The following is a 14064-nucleotide window of genomic DNA, read 5'->3' as shown; positions in this document are numbered from 1 at the left end:
CCTCCTATAGCTGAGTAGCTTTCCATTGTATAAAAATGCTGTATCTTTCTTGTCCATTCTGTGGTTGATGGTCAAGATACCCCTACAGTTTTTCTGGTTCCCTGTCACTTAGAGCATTTTTTCTACCCTTTGAATTTCAATCTATGAATTTCCTTTCAAGTTAATGTGTTTCTTGTATAACCACATATTGGTGGATCTTGTTTCTTGATCCACTTTCCCTGTGTTTCTTTTTATTGGTGAACTGAGGCCCTCTGCGTTAATAGTAATGGCCTACACACACTGATTTGTTTCTGCTATGCTTTTTTCTTGCCTTTGGCTCCCTACTTTTCCTCTCCATTCAAATGTCTGCTCTGCTTGGTGATCCCACTCTACTGCTGTTCCTGGGACCATGGTCATTTTTATTACTTTCTAGAGTATCCTTCAGTACTCTTTGTAGGGTTGGTTTGGTGGTAATGAATTCCATCAGTTATTCTTTTCATGGAAGAATCTTGTTTCTCCATTAATTTTTAAAGACAGTTTTGCAGGTTAAAGCAGTCTGGGTTGGAAGTTGTTGTCTCGCCCAGGATTTGAAATACTTTACTCAAGTTCTTCATGACTTGATGGTTTGTGTTGAGAAGTCTGTTGTGATGTTGATGGGTTTTCCTTTATAAGTGACATATTTGTTTTCTCTGACATCTATTAATATTTTGTTCTTGTGCTATATTTCTGGGATCTTGATTATTATATGTCTAGGTATAGATTTACTTTGGTTATGGCTAGTTGGAGTTCTATATGCCTCACTTATCTGGATGTCAGGTCCTTTTCCCATACTTGGGAAGTGTTCTGCTATTCCTTCTGTAAATAATCTCTTTATGTCATTTTTATTGACTCCTGTTCTTTTGCTCTCACCTATCATTCTTAAATTATTAGTCTTTGCATCATCTTTTAGTTGTTGAATTGTCATTTCCTAGTTCCTTGTTATTTTTAAAGATCTTTCTTTTCATGATCAGCTGCCATCCTGTCTTTAAGTTTGAAAGTCTAATTTCAGTTTCTTTCAAGTGATTTTGCCAGTTTTCAATGGAGTTTTTAATTTCCCAGATATTTATTTGAGTCTGTTTCATGAATTCCAATTCTTCTCTATATTGTTCATTCAAGAGTTCCCTCATTCTCCTATGCTCTTCTTTTTAAAAAATCTATGTCTTGTTTAGTTATGCTCAGCAACCATTTCATTATGTTTGTCCTTTTTTTACCTGAGATATTGTTTCTGATCTAATTCTTGTATACCCTCATGAAATTGTTTCTTTACTTCAGTTGCCATCATCCCAGAAATTTCAGGTGCGCAACTTCTGCTTTTTTTCATATCCACATCTCTTGGACTTGTTCTGTTTGGACTGGAGGTCAGAGACTGCCTCTTGATCCTTCATCTTGACATTTTCCTGGATTCCTCCAGATGAGCAGGTTGTGAGGTCCCAGGTGCTTCCCACATTGGCTTCCCATCCACAGTAGAGGGGGATGGGTCAGGCCCCTGAGTGTCTCCAAACCATGTTCTCCAGGAGGCAGTGGAGTACCAGGTGGGCTTCCCCAGACCCTGGTAGCTTCTATAAGGTGTAGCTGGCTGGTTTTCCTGGCTCACACTGGCTACCCATGGGAGAGTCCTGCGGGCACCCTGTGTGAACATGGAGGCTGGGCTTTATAATAATTTTTTTAAAGAACTTAGACATTCTCTATGTGTTTTTGCCACCCCTCACTTGCCAACTGTTTATGACAATTTCTGTCAAATAAAAATAATGGATTGTGTCCTCATCTGCTTTGTTCACTGGAGCTTGCACTGTGTGACTTCAAGTTCTTCTCTAATGCCAGAACAACTGTGGAAGGTAAATGTTTCAAAGTGATCTAGGACCCTGAGGCAGCCACAACAAAGCAATTAAAGACATGCATGAAAGAAGACTTTGAGGAGTGCTTTAGGAAGTGGAAGGAACAATGGAATAATGTGTTCAAAGCAATGTGGGATGTATTTCTAGGTGGGTTAAAAGCAATGCATCTTTTACTGTCATTTTTAAAATTTTAACATTCACTGTAGGTTTTATCATATATAAACATACTTATGACATTGAACATTATATATAAAATTATATATAAAGATTATATAAATATTAAGCATAACATAATATGCATATAATTATACATATAATTTTACATATAACTATATAATATGACATTAAACATTCAAGGTAAAGAGATATATGCAGGTGATTACCTAACTGTATTTATCTTAATGTAATTGATATATTCATGTTTAGTTTAATAATAATATAAAATTACATTTTTCCATATAACAATTTGATTTGATCATGTTTTTCTCCCTATTCTTCTCTTTTAGCCCATGAGTGCCTGAAGTCTTAGCTGGTTCAAGGACTCAATCCATTGTCCTTATAAAGCAGAATCTATAAAATGAGGCCACTTTGCATGGGCCTCTGTCTCACACGCCTTTGTTGGTGGTGTCCTGTTCCATCTGATGCCCTGTGATGACTGAAGCATGGGTTTCAGCTCTGGGTGAGACACAGTTTTGGAAGGTACAGAAAAAGAACCCCTCACCACATACAGTAAAGTCATGGTTCCAATTTGCTGGGTTTGGAACAAAAATCTGTTCTTGCACACCACTTACAATAACTTGCATAAAATAAAAGATAAAGCCCTAGCTCTTAGCACATTTGAATAATTACAGGTACATAGAAAATGGGGCACATATAATTACACATACTGTAATTCTCTTTTAGGTTCTTGCTTGTTAATCTCTCTACTTTTCTCAGATTCTGGTAACAGACCTGGCACAGCCAGACTATGTAATCAAGAGGTCTCTGAATGGTATAGAAAGACCACTGGCCAGTATGAACAGCCTAGTTGTTTTTAGAGGAATGGTACTTAAATTATTTACTTGAAACAGTTTACCAGCTTTGTATCACAATTCAGTGAGAGGTTCCTAAATTGACTTAGAATGTTAAGTGAAGGCCCGCAGAGAATTGCAATGTATTAACCTTAATACCCTAACCCTAATATCCCTGTCCACAGCCACTTTATATTTTAATCAATTGTGATTCAGGCAGTGTCTAAGCTTTCTACACTAGACCTATCTGAATGAGTGGGTAAAGTGAGTCACCTGTGCTTTCTTATTGGTATCACATAGAGTATTCCAACGTGGAGCAAAAATCTGTCCCAGTGTAGGTTTTTTTTTAGGGATAGTGTAAAGTTGTTTGCTGCCTCTGAGCTCACTTTCTGGGACCAGAGCCACCTTCACGCTCAACACTGCTAGGTCTAAACCCAATGGGAGAAATTAACCAGGTAACTTCACACGCAAGTATGCATGTATGCACCCAATAATCCTCTAGAACCTCAATTCCAGTTGACGATGCTGCTTCTATCCTCATGGGCTTAGGATGCCATGACAGTCCATCCAAAGGTCACAAAGTCACAAACTCCACTGCCTGCTGGAGAGACTGAGTCAGGCCACAGGCAGGCAGCATTCAAACCTCAGGCTCAAGCCTACCACCCACAGTAAGGCTTAAAAACCCCAGCAAGGAGCTCCCTTGGGGTAGGGGCACTCCTCACTGGCTTGCTCCCACCCATGGCATGTGCTTTTTTTCTTTTGTCTTTTACATAAATCTTTGACTTTGCTATTCATTCTGGGTGTCCTGCTCAGTTCTTTGATCAGGACCTCAAGAACTTGGGCAAGACCCTTGAACTGATAACACCTACGATTCCATCTATACAGGCAGCCAAGTCAAAGGACCACAAATTCCTGGCCTTGAAATTACTGAGACCTGTTTCAAAATAAAAAGGACTGAAGATGTAGCTTAGTGGTAGAATGCCCCTGGGTTTGAATTCAAGCACTGTAAAACATTTTTAAAAAGAAATTTGTTCCTATTCAATACCAGAAAAGTGTATTAGAACAGCTGAAGAAAGGAATTACTAATAAGATGGTTGCTGATTTTCCTTAAAATGTAGCTTTCTTTGTAGCAAATGAATGAGTTAAAAAAAAACCCCTTAAATTAAGTCATAAACAAAGGGTATCAGCCAGCTGTGGAATTATTTCTCCATATCTTAGTGTAGTTTTAATCCTGTCTAGCACAATCAGAACTACCATTACCATACAATTTCTTCCTTTAAAGTTTTTTCTACCAGCCTCACACTGATGGAAAAAAGGCAGCTAAATACAAAGAAATGTTTTTTTTCTGAATCTTTTGAGAATAAGCTGCCAACATGATGTCTCATCATCCCTAAATAATTTATTCTGTATTTTCTATAAATAAAAGCATTCTCCTACACAGCATGATGCACCTGTCAAAGTCTGATACTATCACTGATAAACTACTACTATCCGTTCTTCAGAACATCTGACTTTTGCCAGTTGTCCCAATAATGCCTTTTTAAGCAAAAGAATCCAGTCCAGAACCATAATTCATATGTATAGTTGTCATGCCTCTTTAGTCTGTTAGCCTTGAATATTTTATTAGTCTTTCTTAGTCCTTTATGACCTTGACACTTCTGAAAAATCACAGGGAAGTTATTCTGCAGGGTCTCACAGTTGGAGTTTTGCCTGATTTTCCATCAGGATTGTTTAAAATGTGCATCTTGGTGTGAACGTCACAGAAGCAACACTTTACTCTTCTTATTAAATCCCATCATGTGAGGCTCAATTTCAAGCTGTCATATCGCTGATATTCGTTTTAATCACATAACTTAAGCTAAGTGATACCTGCCAGCCTTCTTCATTATAAAGGTTCCTTTTTCCCTTCATAGTTATTACCAACATTTTAGGAAGGCAATTTGAAACTTATGTAAATACCTTCTTTATCCTCCAACCTCTAATATATTCAATTTGGACTCACAGTATGCTGGCTTATTTCATCGCCATCATCACTTCTTTTAATGCTCAGATTATTCCCAATTTAACTAGCGCATTGAAGCTGGCTTCTGCATCCGTCTGCTGTTCCTTTGAGCACTTCCTTACTTTCGTTTTGGCCTCCTGTGCGACTTGTTTTGCCTTTGCCCTGGAATCTATTGTTTCTCTTCCTTGTAGTGGAGAATGGCATTTACAAGCCAAGATTTGGGTGATAGGAGTGCTCATTGCTGTTGGGTTGTAAAGGCGCCTGGCCTTCCGGTGGACAGAGCTAGGGACTCTCTGCCTACCTCCTTTGTCCCACCTAATGGCTTCAAAGGTGCATTGCCTGGGAAAGGAAAGAGAGAGGAAAATCAATGTCCTTAAACTTCATTTCACTCAATACATCCTCTAAGATATAACAAACAGACCTCAAGCAAGCTATTTTTTAATTTATTATTTATTGGTCTTTTTGAGATAAGGTCTCAATATGCATTCCAAGCTGGCCTTAAACTCATTTTGTAGACCAGGCTGGTCTCGGATTCACAACAATCCTCCTACCTCAGTCTCTTGAGTGTCAAGATTACAGGCATGTGCCACTGTGCCTGGCTAAGTGAGCTATTCATTGTTCTTGGTCACCTGACACCTTTCTTGCCTTTTGCTTTGTTAGTAAGCACTGATTTACATTCTGGTGAAATATCCTCCGCCACTCTCAGTACTTGTGTTCTGGCTAAAATTGATTTCCTCCCTTGCTTCAGGGGCACATCTGACCCAGTCCTGACCAGTTGATCACGTTCTCTCTATTAGTCACTTTCCTGTCACTGGGACAAAATACTTGACACACATAACCTAAAGGAAGAGAGGTTTATTTTGGTTCAGGTTGCATTTCATGGTTAGTTGGCTCCAAGGCATAAACAGCTTGATGGAAGGACATGGTGGAGGACAGCTGCGCAATTCGGGGCAGCCAAGGAGCAGAGGGAGGGCGAGGGAGACAGGCAGAGACAGAAGGAGCCAGGGACAAGAATACACCTTTCCAGGTCACAACCCCCTCGTCCTCCTTCCCAACAACACATTCAACTATGAATTCATTGGTGGCTTAATCCACCGATGAGTATAGCACCCCACAATTCAATCACTTTCCACCTCTAAACACATCAGACTTTTGGGGACATTTTAGATCTAAAGCTTACATTCTCCTGGTAGTAGCAATCAGTGTCACCATTTATCTTTTGCTTAAACAAAAAAGTTCAGGCATTCGCCTGTGCCTCCTTTCTCTCATACTCCACACCCAATTCATCAGCATATAGTTGTCCTTCAAAATGTGTCCCACACAAAACTATTTCTCTCTACTTCCTTCACCTGTGTGTACCTACTCCAAGCCACCCTCATCTCTCACCTGATTTCCTGCCTCAAGTCTTGTTGCCCTGTAGAGTACTCTCCTACAGCCACTAGACTCCTTTAAAACTTTAAAACAGATTATGTCATACATCGGTTCTTCGTTTCACTTGGAGCAAATCTAGTGTCCTTTTACAATGATCAAGCAGTGTCTGTGTCAGGATCGGTGTTCTCTGAAGAAATTGTAAAACTACAGATGCCTGAGTCCATCCAAAAGGACTTAATTTAATTTAATTAATTGACTTAGAGTGGGATCTAGATATTGGTTTCTCTGAAAAGCTTCCTAATGTTTATTGTTTAGCAAGAACTGAGAAGCACCATCTGCATGATCTGGCCTTGGCTATCAGTCAGCCTCAAGTGTTATCATGCTTACCATTTTAGTTAGTCAGCTCTCTATTGCTATGACAAAATACCTGAGCTAATCAACTTAGAAGGAGGAAAGCTTTAGTTTGGCTCATGGCTTCGGAGGTTTCAGTCCATGGTCAGCCCCATTGCTTTGGACCTGAGGTGGCACAGTAGAGTGCAGTGGAGGTGCATTGTGGTGGATGCCTCTTCATATCCTGGCAGTCAAGAGGCAAGGAGGTGAAGGGTTGCCATATTGCAAAAAAGCACACCCCAATGATACCTTCCTCCCACTAAGCCCCACCTCCTAAAGTTTCTACCACCTCTTACTAGTGACAAGCCAAAAATCAAGTATTAAACACATGGGCTTTGGAGAGCTATTTTAGATCTAAACTGTAGCACCATTACCCACTGTAGCTTCTGAGCATCAATCCTGTCCTTGAGCATGTAAAGCACTGTCACCATTCAGGGATGCAATGACTTCTAACACTAACTACCCAGAATTAGACCCAGATTAAGGATACTGCCCACTACAGGACAGCCATATGTCTGACAGCATCAGCCAGCTCAGGGGTTCCCAGGCCACCTACACTCCTGACAAACTAGCTACAACAGGGGTTCAGATTGCCCTTATTGACAATTTGCTAGAATGATCTACAGAACTCTAGAAAGCACTATAGGCGATGCTTAAACATGCTTGAACATGTCTTTCAACTGTAAGGGTCCAATTATTAGTAGATCTGGAGGGAGATGTGAAAATTTGAAAAAACTCATAGATGATGTATACATTAGGAATATTGAAAAAATACAGATATTAAAAGCTAAAAATCTATCAAAACACATATACAAACACAGAGCATACATGGCACTGTTTACTGTCAAGAAAAATGTAAAAAAAATTTAAGGATGCAATGTTATATGATAATTGTATAAAACAAACTATCACTGCGCATCATGGTACATTCCTAGAATCCTAGATATTGAGGAGAATGAGGCAGGCAGTCTGCAATTTAGAGAATTTAGGCATGTTTGGGAAACCTTATCTGGAAATAAAATTTAATAAGTCACAAGGATGTGGTTCAGTGTTTCCTGGGTTCAATCCCCAGTACTGAAAAAGAAGTTCTCAGTAGTACATCATGTACTATTGTAATAATTCTACAGCCACCTCCTTTTGCTATTGTGGAAAGTCAAAAGTCACACTCAGAATTTTGACTATATAGGGATTGGTGCCTCTCACTCCCTTGTACAGAAGTCAACTGTGTAACTGTGATTCCAGTTTTATTATAGCAAAAAAGGATACAAATCAAGACCAAGCAAGAGAAGAAGCACATACACCCCTCCTAGCACATTGATGTGTAACATACATACGGCATATTTTTAACCAGGGTCCTTAAACTTGACTGTCCGCAGTTTTTAATTGGGATTTAATTACCTAGGCATGATTTATTGACTCATTAGCCATATAGCTCAACTCAACCTTCTGCCCTTCTCTCATCCCTTGTGTTTAGGCCAGTATTATGCAGCTGTGATCTTATAGTCACATGTTTAGCCTTTCTGGCTTGACCAGCCCTTATCATAATTCATCTCCTTAGGACAAACTATCTAGGGTTTCAATGTGAGTCACCTCCTTAGCATAAGCTGACAAGGCCCACTGTGAATGACTGTTAATCATCCTCTTTTCTTGGGATGCCCAGTCTTTCTCTCTGCTTGTCAGCCTGTGCTCACCTACTCGTCAGTGCATTCTTTTTTCATAATCTTAGCTGAAAATAAGCTCTCACTGTGGATTCTTCAGCAGTGGGCACTTTCTGCTTCTCTCATGATAGGTCTCATCCTGCTTATTACTAACATTTGTCCCTGATTTTATTTGTATGCTTAAATTATATTAATTAAACAAAAATTTAATAAGTTCTTAAAATGTTCTAAGAATATAAGCAGTAATAGTTTATGTCACTATGTAGACAATTCTTCAGTAAAAGAGGAAAATGTATCTTTTATCAATTGATAATATCAGTCAGCTACTATTTTTCCAAATATTTTGTCTCCCATATCCTATTTTTCTCTTTCCACCACGAATCTTGTTAGTTCTTTGAAGCTTGAAATCGAACTGTTCAGTCTATTCTTCATGCTTTTTCTAGTAGTCTACTTAATTATCTCTGTTTTAATTTCAGGAATTTTTTGACAAATTTATCTTCAAGTTTATTTATTCCTTCTTCAGTTGAATCTAATCTTGTTAATCTATTCACCCAGAAGTAAATTTGAGTAGAAATTCTTTAAAAAAATTCTTTTGATATTTTTTCATAATGAATTGCCATTTGCTCAGCTTTTCAATACCTTCTCTATTTTCAAATTTTAAACACAGATTATAATCTATTTTAGATTTTTTCTTCCATATTCATTGGTAGATAGAAAAACCTCCTATTTATCTACCTCTGACTTATGCATTCATTGTAACATTTTCTTATGAGAAGCCTTTAGTAGCATACTTTTGTTGGTGGTAATCCCAAGTGAGTTCAAGGCCAGCCTGAACTACATAGCAAGACCCTTGCTCAAAAACAAAACAAACAAAATGAAACAAAGAACAAAGATGACCATCACTTCTGGGATACACTTGATATACCCAAGCATTCCTGTGGTTAATTTGGGCACTTCCTTTCCTTCTAGACCCATCACACCCACATTCCTTAAACATAATGTAAGTTCATAAATTGGTTTAGTTGAGAAAATAAAGAGCAGGAATTTATCTTAAAATAAAAGACTGAGAAAATTCAAAGAGTGCTTAAATGATCTATCTTTAAAAGACCGAGAAATTGGGCTTGTATCTATAAAGTGGACCAAAACCTCTACAGCAAAGATCTCCATCCCCTAAATAAAATATTCTCCATTCTATTTCAAGAAATAGCATGTCTTTCTCTTGAAGACCAGCACTCTATTTCTTTGTACTTTTAAAATTTTGCCAAGTAAGCCCTTGTGTACCTCTTTCTGGAAAGTCTTAACATTTTTTTCCCATGATGGGAGCCAGGGAACCTGCAATTTATTCTACAGGTAAGAGGTATTAGTGTTGATGGGGCTTAGTTTCCCTGTCTGTTCTCTAGGAAACTTCTAAGACCTTGTCTAGTGACAATATTAGCATTTTCCTGGTACCTAGAAGAACCATGGTCCAGTACTGGGTAGTCTCATGTGTCACACACACTAGATTTTACTTGGAGGAATGAAGCTATAATCCAAGGAAGGAGCAGAGCCTGAATGTATGGAATAATACACAAAGTCATTTGCAGCTCAGCTTTTTAACTTAAGAACAAGAGAGTAAAATGGTACAACTTAAAATTCCTTTTGGTTCTAACATTCTAATCTATTTATTTATTGAGGCATATGGACATTAGATAGCATTTTAAAAATAAACTCTTTTTAAAAAAATTTTTAAACTGTATTTTAAAGAGGGTAAAATTAAACACAACAAAACAGAACATAAGAAAGCAGTATAAGGGACACAGATTTCAAAGCAAGACAACTAGAGATCTTCACTATCTATCATATTGTGTCTTGTTTTCTTCCAAATAGTTGTCCATATCTTCACATACAGTGAATTCATACAAAACAACAGAGTAAAAAACTGATCCAAATGGGATGATGAAGGCACTTTAGGTCTTCAAGACCAGTCAATAAGGGAGTCAACAATGGCTGTCATGATGTCTCTCATTCTCTTCAAAACAGCTGTTCATACCTTCACGTATGTTGAAATTAAACCAAACAAAACAGATTAAAAATCACTCTGAAAAAGAATAATAGTATTGTTGGATTTCACATCATGATGCTATGGAATCAGCACTGGGTACCATAGTGTCTCTTTTTCTTCAGAGTAATTGTTCATTTCATCATGCATTATATAATCAATTCTCATAAACTGTTTAGAAGTTCTGCACATGCATAAGTCTCTACATGTATATCTATCCTTTCTGCATTAGAGGGAAAACAAAATAAATAAAGATAAAACAAAACAAATTCCTAGATAAACATGAAATGAAAAAGTCATATAAAACCACAATACAAGGTGATCTACAATGGTTACTATGATGTCTCTCGTTATCTTCAATAGAATTTTCTATTTCATCAGGCATAGTATAATTGAACATAGCAGTATATAACAATATTAATAAAAACAAAAGATTAGAGATATTGTAAGACTTCAAAAGTAGGTAATAGTCAAACCAGAGTGGGTATCTTAGTGAGTCTTGTCATCTTCAGAGTAAGTGCCAAACTCTCAGATTTTATACTATCAATAATAACAGATTTGAATAAAATCAGTCAATACAAAACAACAATCTAACAAATGAGATTCAAATAAGCTGAGTCATAATAAGACAGTGTAAGTTATACAGGGCTTCAAACTAAGTTAATAGGAAACTAAATATGGTTACCGTAAAATATCCTGCTATTTTTGGGACATCTGTCTGTGTCCTCAAATCTAGTACAAGTAAACAAACTGAAACAGAATATAATCAAACTAAAAAGAGTGATGAGAATAATGTGGATTTTAAATCCTGATACACTATTAACAATATCCTCTGCCTTCCTTTTTTAGACAATTCCTCCCCTTTCACTTTCACAGGTTGCATTGTACATTTTGAGTTCCACTAACTACTTTTTAGATTGGCGGGGGGACAAACCACTATTTACTTAAGTGGTTCTGATCCTTTTTACCCCTAGGCTTGATCTTATATTATATTCCTTTACCTACAAAAGCCTCAGGGTTTTCCTTCATTATAGCTAAGTAGTTCTCTATTGCACAAAAGTATCATGTCTTTCCAACCTATCTGCAGGTGTTGTCCCTATTTCTCTCTGGTTTTCTGTCACTTAGAATAATAATATTGCTGGATGTCACCTCATGATGCTACGGAATCAACACTGGGTATCATAGTGTCTCTTTTTCTTCAGAGTAATTGTTCATTGTTTTCTCATATTTGACTTTTTGTCCATAAATGCTCTTTCAGGTCAATTATATTTCCTATACAGAGTACCTCGTTGGACCCTATCTCCTGATGTACTCTGCCTGTATTTCTTTTTGTTAGTGTATCAAGACTGTCTGTGTTAGAGATTATAGCCAATCTTCTCTGCTTCATCTCTGCTATGCTATTTTTCTGCCATTGGTTGTCTACTTTTACCCTTCATTCCACTGTCTGCCCCATTCACTGAGGCCTCTCTGCCACTGTTCCTGAAATCCTAGTGATTTTCTCTCTCTCTCTAGGATATTCTTCAGTATTTTTTGTAGGGTTGGGTTGGTGGTCACAAACTCTCCCAGTTCTTCTTTGTCATGGAAGCATCTTGGTTCTTTATTAATTTTGATCGACAGTTTTGTAGGATACATCAATCTAGGTTGGAGGTTATTTTCTTTCAGGGCTTGGAATACTTCACTCCAAGTTTTTCTTGATTTGATGATTTGTATCAAGAAGTCTGTCATGATTTTGATGGGTTTTCCTTTATAGGTAATCTGTTTCTTTTCTCTGACAGCTTTTAATATTCTGATCTTGTGATGAATTTCTTGGATCTTGATTATTTTATGTCTGGATGTAGCTCTGTTTTGGTTGTATGTAGCTGGAGTTCGATATGTCTCATACATCTGAATATCATTTCCTTTTCCTATGCTTGGGAAATTTTCCTTAGTTATTTATGTAAATAGCCTTTGTATTTCCTTTGTGTTTATCCCTGCTTCTTCATTCACATTTCTGATTCTTTAGTTATAGATAATCTTGTCATCTTCTAGCCTTTGAATTGTTACTGCCTGTTTCCTTGTTATTTTTAAGAGCTCTTTCCTTTTGCAATCATGCATTGCAAATCTATCTCCATGTTTTGTTAATCTATCTCTAGTTTCTTTCAGGCAATATTTCCAAATTTCAATGGAGTTTTTAATTTCCTGGTGATCTCTTTGAATCTGTTTCATGTATTCTAGGTTTTAAAAATATTCTTCATTGACCATTTCTCTCCTTTTTTTGGTATTCTTCCATTCTCCCATCTGTGTCTTCTTGAGAAGTGCTTAGCATTTCTTTTATTAATCTTCTTATATCTTGCTTTACTTGTATTAATATTTCAGTTTTGAGGTCGTCTATAATGTCACAAAGATATTTCTTTATGTCAGCTGATACTGTGTCTGATATTGCATGTTTGCTGCCCTCAATTTCTTCTGTATTTACCTCTCCTGGACTGATAGTCCCTGGGATGGGGGCTGGAAGCCTTTTCTTATTTCTTTCTCTTGTCATGTTTCTAGTTTCTTCCATATAGGTGTATGGTGGAGGTCCCAGCCCCTCTCCTTGTTGGTTATAGCTCTTCTAAAGTGTGCTGGCTAGGGATTTCTCCCCTCTCCAGCTTGCAAGAAAGGGCAATGTATGCTGGCCCCTCTACTCCGAGCCAATCCTTCACCATGTTAGTGTGTGCTGCACAGAATGTAACCAGTTCAGGACAACTTCAGGGACAATTTCATCCCTGGATAGGGGTGTGACCCAGCCCAAGAAGATCCCACCAATCTTCTCTGGGGAGGGAGCAATCAACTGAAGTCACTGCTGTTCCTTGTTCAGGCCCGTCCTGCACAATATCAATATGTCATCCATTCAGTTACTCCTTTCCTGTGCGAGAGTCAAATTCCAAGTACTCACTGAAAGTGGGTTAGTGCAGGTCTCCATGCCTTCTCTGTTCTCTGTTGGGCTCGCCAACCCCCATCTTCAGTGTGACTGTGGCTTCCACAGAAAGAGCGCTGCAACCCTTAAGTCTGACTGGCTCCTTTCCTTTTAGTTTCTTCCTGGTTTGAGAGGATCCATCTCCCTCTGTCTGGTTTTCTCCAGGATGCTGGAATAAAAATTCCAGCATCTGAGCTGTTTCTCTCATGGAGAGAGAAGGATTTCTCTCATGGAGAAATCCATGAAGGCTCCCTATTTCACTACTTACTGATCCACCATCTTTAGTACACTCTTAAATAGCACACACCTTAAAAAGGGAAAGAGACTCATTGCTTTCTGGAGTTGGGAATGTTTACCTTTTTTTTTTGGCAGGGTAGAAAACTGTTGAATTTGTGAATCTCTGGGGATTTCTGTCTTGGTTTATAGGAGAAAAGGATGGTTCATCCATAGATGGAAAGATAATGGGCCATTTTATAAGTAAAAGATATACCCAGTGTATTTAGTAAAATAGGTATTCTGTTTTCCTCAAAAACATTCTTTGAAGTCTTTGAATCTGTTTCTCTTAATAAGGTTCTATTTAGATGAATCATCCAGCCACATCCCTGCATGCCCACTAGCTGCCATTGGGGGGAATGTCTTGGTATAGCTGTGTAGGTCCAGAGAAAACATCCCTGTGCCCCACTGCCTCCCCAGCAACCTGGTTCATAGAATGCCCAGATGCCTGTCCCATATCCCTATACCATGAAAAGGCAGCCTGGGAACCTACAGCCTGCTCCTCCAGAGGAACCCATTAAAATGTCAAGACAA

This window comes from Cavia porcellus, unplaced genomic scaffold, assembly GCF_034190915.1.
Source record: "Cavia porcellus strain 051 isolate PalLab524CR breed Dunkin Hartley unplaced genomic scaffold, mCavPor4.1 scaffold_14, whole genome shotgun sequence".
Lineage (NCBI taxonomy): Eukaryota > Metazoa > Chordata > Mammalia > Rodentia > Caviidae > Cavia > Cavia porcellus.
This window is presented reverse-complemented; position numbering follows the sequence as displayed.